The sequence below is a fragment of the Symphalangus syndactylus genome, chromosome 2 (genome assembly GCF_028878055.3).
Source record: "Symphalangus syndactylus isolate Jambi chromosome 2, NHGRI_mSymSyn1-v2.1_pri, whole genome shotgun sequence".
Taxonomy (NCBI): domain Eukaryota; kingdom Metazoa; phylum Chordata; class Mammalia; order Primates; family Hylobatidae; genus Symphalangus; species Symphalangus syndactylus.
In genome coordinates, this window is record NC_072424.2 from 108924105 (window position 1) to 108931575 (window position 7471).

General features: G+C 41.3%; 1 long non-coding RNA gene across 1 annotated transcript; it reads right to left on the reverse strand.

Moving 5' to 3' along the window:
• Nucleotides 1-238: 238 nt before the first annotated feature.
• On the reverse strand, nucleotides 239-6811 carry LOC134735861 (uncharacterized). Its single transcript, XR_010119412.1, has 3 exons — nucleotides 6760-6811; nucleotides 1044-1115; nucleotides 239-361 (listed from the first exon to the last, which is right to left on the reverse strand). It is a non-coding gene; the product is annotated as an uncharacterized lncRNA (long non-coding RNA).
• Nucleotides 6812-7471: the final 660 nt, after the last annotated feature.

The window sequence follows — 7471 nt, forward strand, 5'->3', positions numbered from 1 at the left end:
TTCTGAGAATATGTTACCATGGAAAAAGACTTCATGTGAGAGAGAGGCAGAGAGAGAGAAATGAAGGTACAAGAAACAGATTAGGCCAGGTGCGGTGGCTCAAGCCTGTAATCCCAGCACTTTGGGAGTCTGAGGGGGGCGGATCACGAGATCAAGAGATCAAGACCATCCTGGCTAACACGATGAAACCCCGACTCTACTAAAAATACAAAAATTTAGCCAGGCATGGTGGCGGGTGCCTGTAGTCTCAGGTACTTGGGAGGCTGAGGCAGGAGAATGGTATGAACCCAGGAGGTGGAGCTTGTGCTGAGCAGAGATTGTGCCACTGCACTCCAGTCTGGGAGACAGAGTGATACTTCATCTCAAAAAAAAAAAAAAAAAAAAACACAGATTAATCAGGTTAATAGCAAGCAAAGAAAGAGAGGCATTATCCAAATTTGAAAGGAGTAAAATTTTGTGTAAGTTGACAGTCAGGCAGGAAAAAGGGAGCTGGTAACAGTTAATCTACAGGAAGGCCTTTTCACCTAGAATTATCCTAAAACATGCAGTCCTTACTGCCACTAAAAGAACTAATTATGTGATTTTCTTCAATCTGAACAAATCCTTTTTTATACTGCTCTTTATGGCAGACTATAGTGTGAGTCAGAAATTCCGAAAGCATGATAATCTCCATCCTTTACAGCACCTGTCCCAACATTATGTTAATCATTAGTTGATAATCTTTAAAGCTGAGGGCTACACACCCTCTACTATTGTATCTACAACTCTGGAGTTATGATACCAGATTAAGTTGATCAGATCAGCATTACTTTTCTTATTTTCAAACATTAATTTCAATGTCAAAAAATTTAGAAAAGTAAATTCCAAACAGAAAGCACTATTTTTTTTCTCTTAAAGGGCTTAAACCTACTTACTGATATTTAAATATTTATCACACTGAAAAAATGTCCTGCAAGTACATAATTTTATAGTGACTTCAGACTGATGATACATTCCAAAAACATTCATTAAATGAGGTTTCTCTTTCCCTGTTACCAACTTACCTTTTACTCTCAGTGGTATGATAACCCTCAGAACTACGGAACAGCTTCAATATTCATTCAGAACTATCATACCTGAAAAGAGGAGGTTTTGTTTTATTGTGGTAAAATATACAGAAAATAAAATTTACCGTTCTAACTGTACAATTCAGTGGCATTAAGTATTATATTGGTGCCAAGGTAATTGCAGATTTTGCCATTGAAAGTAATGTAATACTTTCTGCTATTTTTCTATCATCCCTAACAGAAACTCTGTACTCAGTAACACCAACTGTCCATTATCCCATCCACTCTCTATTACCCACCAGCTCCTGGTAACCTCTAATCTACTTTCTGTTTCTGTGAATTTGCCTATTCTGGGTACCTCATATAAGTGGAGCGGAATCATACAATATTTGTCCTTTTGTGTCTGGCTTATTTCACTCAGCACAATGTTTCCAGGTTGATGAATGCTGTAGATGTATCAGAATTTCCTTCTGTTTTAAGGCTGAGCAATATTCTATTGTATGTGTGTACTACATTTTGGTTATCCTTTCATCCATCGATGGACATTTGGATTGCTCCCACCTTCTGGTTACTGTACAAAATGCTTCACTGAACATTGGTGTACAATATTTTGTTTTTAAATGTTATCATATTTACTTTCTCCTGAGTGATTGGAAGAACTTTTACAATTAATTGTTGCCTGGTCTCTTGATAAATCCAGCCCCAAATTACTTAAGAGTATTTAGTAAGTCATTTTCAAAGGTCACTGTTTGTCAAGTAGGAAAACTCACAGTGAGCGGTGAGCAGTTTGTGTAGGCCCACATAGGGCAGTGACCTATATTCTGAGCCTGCATGTTAGAATTAAAACCTGCTGAGTCTTTAATCCCTGCACCAGAACAACTATATCAGACTTTGGATGTGGGATCAGACCTTGCTACTTTTCCAAACCTCCCCTGCTGATTCTGCTATGCAGCCAGGATCTAGAACCTCTGATGTGGAGAAATATGGTATGAATCATCAGAGCTGCAAGTAAAACCACTGAGGCCCTCAGAGAACTAAGAGGGAATCTTATTTTACAGCCTGTATTGTACATATAATATTAGCTAACCTATAATTGGCCATATAATTGGCTAACATATAATTGATATTTGGTAATATCACTGAGATTGTCCAAGGATATAACTAAAGGGATTCATTTCACTGTTTATGACTACCAACACCAAGATTGGATCAGAGCATTAAAGGATGCATAGTGGCTCCTGAGGCTGGATATTTGAGCAAGTAAAAACAAGAGAGTGATTCCCCACGGTAAAGGTGAATGTCGTACACTATGTTATGGGCTGAATGTTTGCATCCTCCAGTATGGTGAAGCTTGAATCCCCAATGTCATAGTACTTGGAGACAGGGCCTTAGAGAGGTAATTAGAGTTAGATGAGTTAATGGGAGTTGGTCCCTGGTCCAATAAGATGAATGCCCTTACTAGAAGAGACACCAGAGGACTTCCTCTCTTCTCAGTGTCTCTGAGGAAAGGCCATGTGAGGGCACAGCAACATTGCAGCTGTCTACAAGCCAGAAAGAAGACCTTTACTAGGAACCAGCCCTATTGGACCTTGATCTACAACTCGTGCCTCCATAATGACAAGAATTTAAATTTCTGTGGTTTAAGCCACCTATGATCCTTTGTTATGGCAGTCTGAGCAGACTAAGACACTCTGGATACCTGTGATATAATAAGAAGTACAGACTTAGTTTAGACCCCAGTTACTGACACAGAATTGTGTGTGTGTGTGTGTGTGAGAGAGACAGGATCTCACTCTGTAGCCCAGGCTGGAGTGCAGTGACGCGATCACGGCTCACTGCAGCCTCCACCTCCTGGTCTCACGTGACCTTTCCACCTCAGCCTCCTGAATAGCTGGGACCACAGGTGTGAGCCGCCATGCCCAGCTAATTTTTAAATTTTTTGTGAAGAACGGTTCTTGCTTTGCTGTCCAGACTGGCTTGAATCCCTGGGCTCAAGCAATCCTCCCACCTTGGCCTACAAAAGTGCTAGGATTACAGACATGAGCTACTGCACCCAGTCCTTCTTGGGCCCCTAGATAGCTTTAGGATGGGAGCTGGTTGCCAGAGGAACTAACCATGTGATTAGAGGGTTGGAAATTTCGGCCCCATTCCTAGATCTCTGAGGAGGGGAGAGGGGCTGGAGATTGAGTTCAATTACCAATGGCCAAAATTTAATCAATCGTGCCTTCATAAAACCTCCATAAAACCCCTAAACAATACGATTCAGACAGTTTCAGGGTTGTGGAACACATCTACATGCTGAAAGGGAGGCACACCCCAATTCTACGGGGACAGAAGTTCCTGTGCTCAGGACTCTTCAAGGTCTCTCCCTGTGTATTTCCTCATCTGGCTGTTCTTTTCTCTCCTTTAGTAATTAGCAGTGATAATAAATAAAGTCTTTTCCCAAGTTTTATGAACCATCCTAGCAAATTATAAAACCTGAGGAAGGGGTCATAGGAACCTGTGATTAATAGTCAGTTGGTCAGAAGTACTGATGGAAGCAAGATACTTGCAACTGGCATCTGAAATGAGGGCAGTTTTGTGGGACTGAGTCTGAGGAATCTGACACGACTCCAGTTAGTTACTGTAGGAATTGAATTCAATTGTAGGATATCCAGTTGGTATCTGGAAGGTTGGAGAACCGGTTGGCATGGAAACAACCCACACATTTGGTGCCAAAAGTGTTATGAGTAAAAACAGCTTGGAATATTAAACTGACCCCCAAAGGAAAAAAAAAAAAGCCAATAAAAGGATGCTATCTTGCCAGGGCCTTCCAAGGAGCCTCAGAATTGTCTGTTAAGGGAAGGAAAAGGGGAATATTTGATCGACTCACTATCTCCTGTCCCAACCAGGCAAGGGGACTGTCCATGGGGCATTGATTCCCTCACACTTCCAGTGTGCACTCGCTTGAATGCCAGGTAGGTCTCTGCAGACATCCCACCCTATGCTATCCCAGGATAGGATAGTCCCAGGATAAAATGTGAGAGTTAAACAGTACAACTGGACCGAGCTCGATGGCTCATGCCTGTAATCCCAACACTTTGGGAGGTTGAGGTGGGAGGATCACTTGAGGCCAGGAGTTCAAGACCAACCTGGGCAAAATAGACCCTGTCTCTACAAAACAAAACAAAACAAACAAACAAACAAACAAACAAAAAACCAAAAACTAACTGGATGTGGTGGTGGTGCACACTCGTAGTCTTAGCTACTCTGGAGGCTGAGGTTGGAGGATTGCTTGAGCCCAGGAGGCTGAGGTTGCAGACAGCCATGGTGGCACCATTGCCCTCCAGCCTGGGCAACAGAGTGAGACCCTGTTTCAAAAATAAAAAGCAAAAAAAAAAAAAAAACACTGAGGAAAGTTGTTCTTGCATGATAAGACATGAAGCTGTTTCCAACAGGAGTGACTGGACTAAAGACAGGCAAAAGCATGTGAGGCCAGGCACAGGAGATGGTCAATGTAGGGAGCTTCTAGAGACTCCAGTCAGGTCTGTGAGTTCCAGTCCCCACTCCTAGCTCTAGTCACAGTCTTCACTTGAACACCCTACCTCCATTCTAAACCTTGATGGCTAGAGTTTGATTTTATTAAGAGAGCTTATCAAGAGGTTTCTTGTAATATACCATTTATCCCTTGTCTACCATACTTTCTCCAAGTAACACATAGTTTTGGAAATTCAGGTCAGTTATTTAAAAAACAAAAATAGTAGCTAAGTACAGAGGGTTGTGTGGGAAGCACTTCAACTTCCAGACAACATAAGGCTAAGCGCTGTGACACATTTGAAGATAAGTCCTTATTTTTCATCTTTTAGAATGCAGTCATTTGGAGTCCTTCTCTACCGATGGCTGAAATTACTCATCTAAGGAGAGCCAAATCTGCTACATCCAGAAATGAAACCCACATAACACTTTATCATCTTTTAGACTCTTGACATTAACATATTTTAAATATTTACCTTTTAGTTTTATATTTATTTTGACATTTTATTATATTGCCTGAATGTCCTTTCTGTTCATCTACAACTATATTTTCTTTTTTCCTTAGATCAGGGATTAGCAAATGATGATCCACTGCCTTGTTTTTGTATTATTTGCAAGATGAGAATGCTTTTTACATTTTGAGTGGTTTCTGGAATGTCAAAAAAATAATATTTTGTGTTACATGAAAGCTATGTGAAATTCAAATTTAAGCCCATCAATAAAGTTTCATGGGAACATGGCCATGTTCATTCATCCACATACTTTGTATGGTTGCTTTTTCACTGCAAGGGAGATTTAAGTCATTGCAACAAAGACCATATGGCCCTAAAATCCTAAAATGTTCACAATCTGGCCGTTCACAGAAAAGTTTGCTGACCCCTGCCCTAGATGACAAAAGGATGCTTGTTTAGTTTCCTTCGTGTATTATCTAGCCTTAGGCTTCCAGGCACTTGAAACTGCTTTCTAATGAAGATAATAATTCATATGTGTCACTAGAATTGGTTTTGACAAGGCCACTCAAAATCTATTAGATAGGAAATGGTTTTACTAAAGTTGTTTTATAATCTACAAATCAAGTACATAGTGTATGTAAAATAAATGTTTATCAGATAAATTAATGAGTGAATAACTCTGGCAAATCTGGTAGTGTGTGACCTCAGCAAGAAGCCAAGGAAAAGCATACTTGTTTCTGCCTCACATTTGCACAGAGCTTGATGACACATACTTCAAAAAGCATATTCTTATCTGAGATTACAAAGTCTTTCATAATGACTCTATAGGAGTTAAAGTGGAGGGAAAAACACCCTCTTCCTAGAGGGAGTATCATAGAATAACAGAACTGGAAGGGAAACATTTCATGCAGCTGCTGACTTTAAGCAGGACTACACTGGAATCATTCCCAAAAGATAAGTTTGTTCTTTAATACTAATAATTAGGCCAGGTGCAGTGGCTCATGCCTGTAATCCCAGCACTTTGGGAGGCTAAGGTGGGTGGATCATCTGAGGTCAGGGGTTCAATTCAAGACCAGCCTGGCCAACATGGTAAAGCCACCTCTCTACTAAAAATACAAAAATTAGCTGGGCGTGGTGGTGTGCACCTGTAGTCCCAGCTACTTGGGAGGCCGAGGCAGGAGAATAGCTTGAACCCCAGGAGGTGGAGATTGCAGTGAGCCGAGATCGTGACACTGCACTCCAGCCTGGGTGACAGAGTGAGACTCCATCTTAAAAAAACAAAACAAAACAAAACAAAACAAAACAAAACAAAACAAACAAAAACTTAATAATTATCCAGAGACACAACTTCCTGGGCTTAGATATTTCAGAATATCACAACTAAACTCTCAAAAATTTCTGAAGGCTGGACGCCGTGGCTCACACCTATAATCCCAGCACTTTAGGAGGCTGAGGCAGGCAGAGTGCCTGAGCTCAGGAGTTCAAAACCAGCCTGGGCAACATGGCATAACCTCATCTCTACAAAAAAATGCAAACATTTGCTGGACTTGGTGATGCGTGCCTGCAGTCCCAGCTACTTGGGAGGCTGAGGCAGGAGAATCGCTAGAACCCATGAGGTGTAGGATGCAGTGAGTCATGTTTGCACCACTGCAATCCAGCCTGGGTGACAGTGTGTATTAGTTTGTTTTCATGCTGCTGATAAAGACATACCTGAAACTGGGAACAGAAAGAGGTTTAATTGGACTTACAGTTCCACATGACTGGGGAGGCCTCGGAATCATGGTGAGAGATGAAAGGCACTTCTTACATTGGCAACAAGAGAAAAATGAGGAAGAAGCAAAAGCAGAAACCCCTGATAAGCCCATCAGATCTCACGAGACTTATTCACTATCACGAGAATAGCACAGGAAAAAATCAGCCCCCACGACTCAATTACCTCCCCCTAAGTCCCTCCCACAACATGTGGGAATTCTGGGAGATACAACTCAAATTGAGATTTCGGTGGGGACACAGCCAAACCATGTCAGAGCGAGACCCCATCTCGAAAGAAAGAAAGAAAGAAAAAAAGAAAGAAAAGAAAGAAAGAAAGAAAGAAAGAAAGAAAGAAAGAAAGAAAGAAAGAAAGAAAAAAGTTCTTGCTCTTCAGCTTAATTCTTCATGCAGTAGTATAAGCATATTTTTAAAACCATTCATTCAATAACTTTATACACAGCATTTGTCTTAAAGTTTGATAGTTATGTCTCCTTTCTCCTAGTCATCTTTTTTTTTTTTTTTTTTTTTTTTTTGAGATGGAGTCTTGCTCTGTCACCCAGGCTGGAGTACAGTGGCGCAATCTCGGCTCACTGCAAGCTCTGCCTCCCGGGTTCACGCCATTCTCCTGCCTCAGCCTCTCCGAGTAGCTGGGACTACAGGCGCCCGCCACCACGCCCGGCTAATTTTTTGTATTTTTAGTAGAGACGG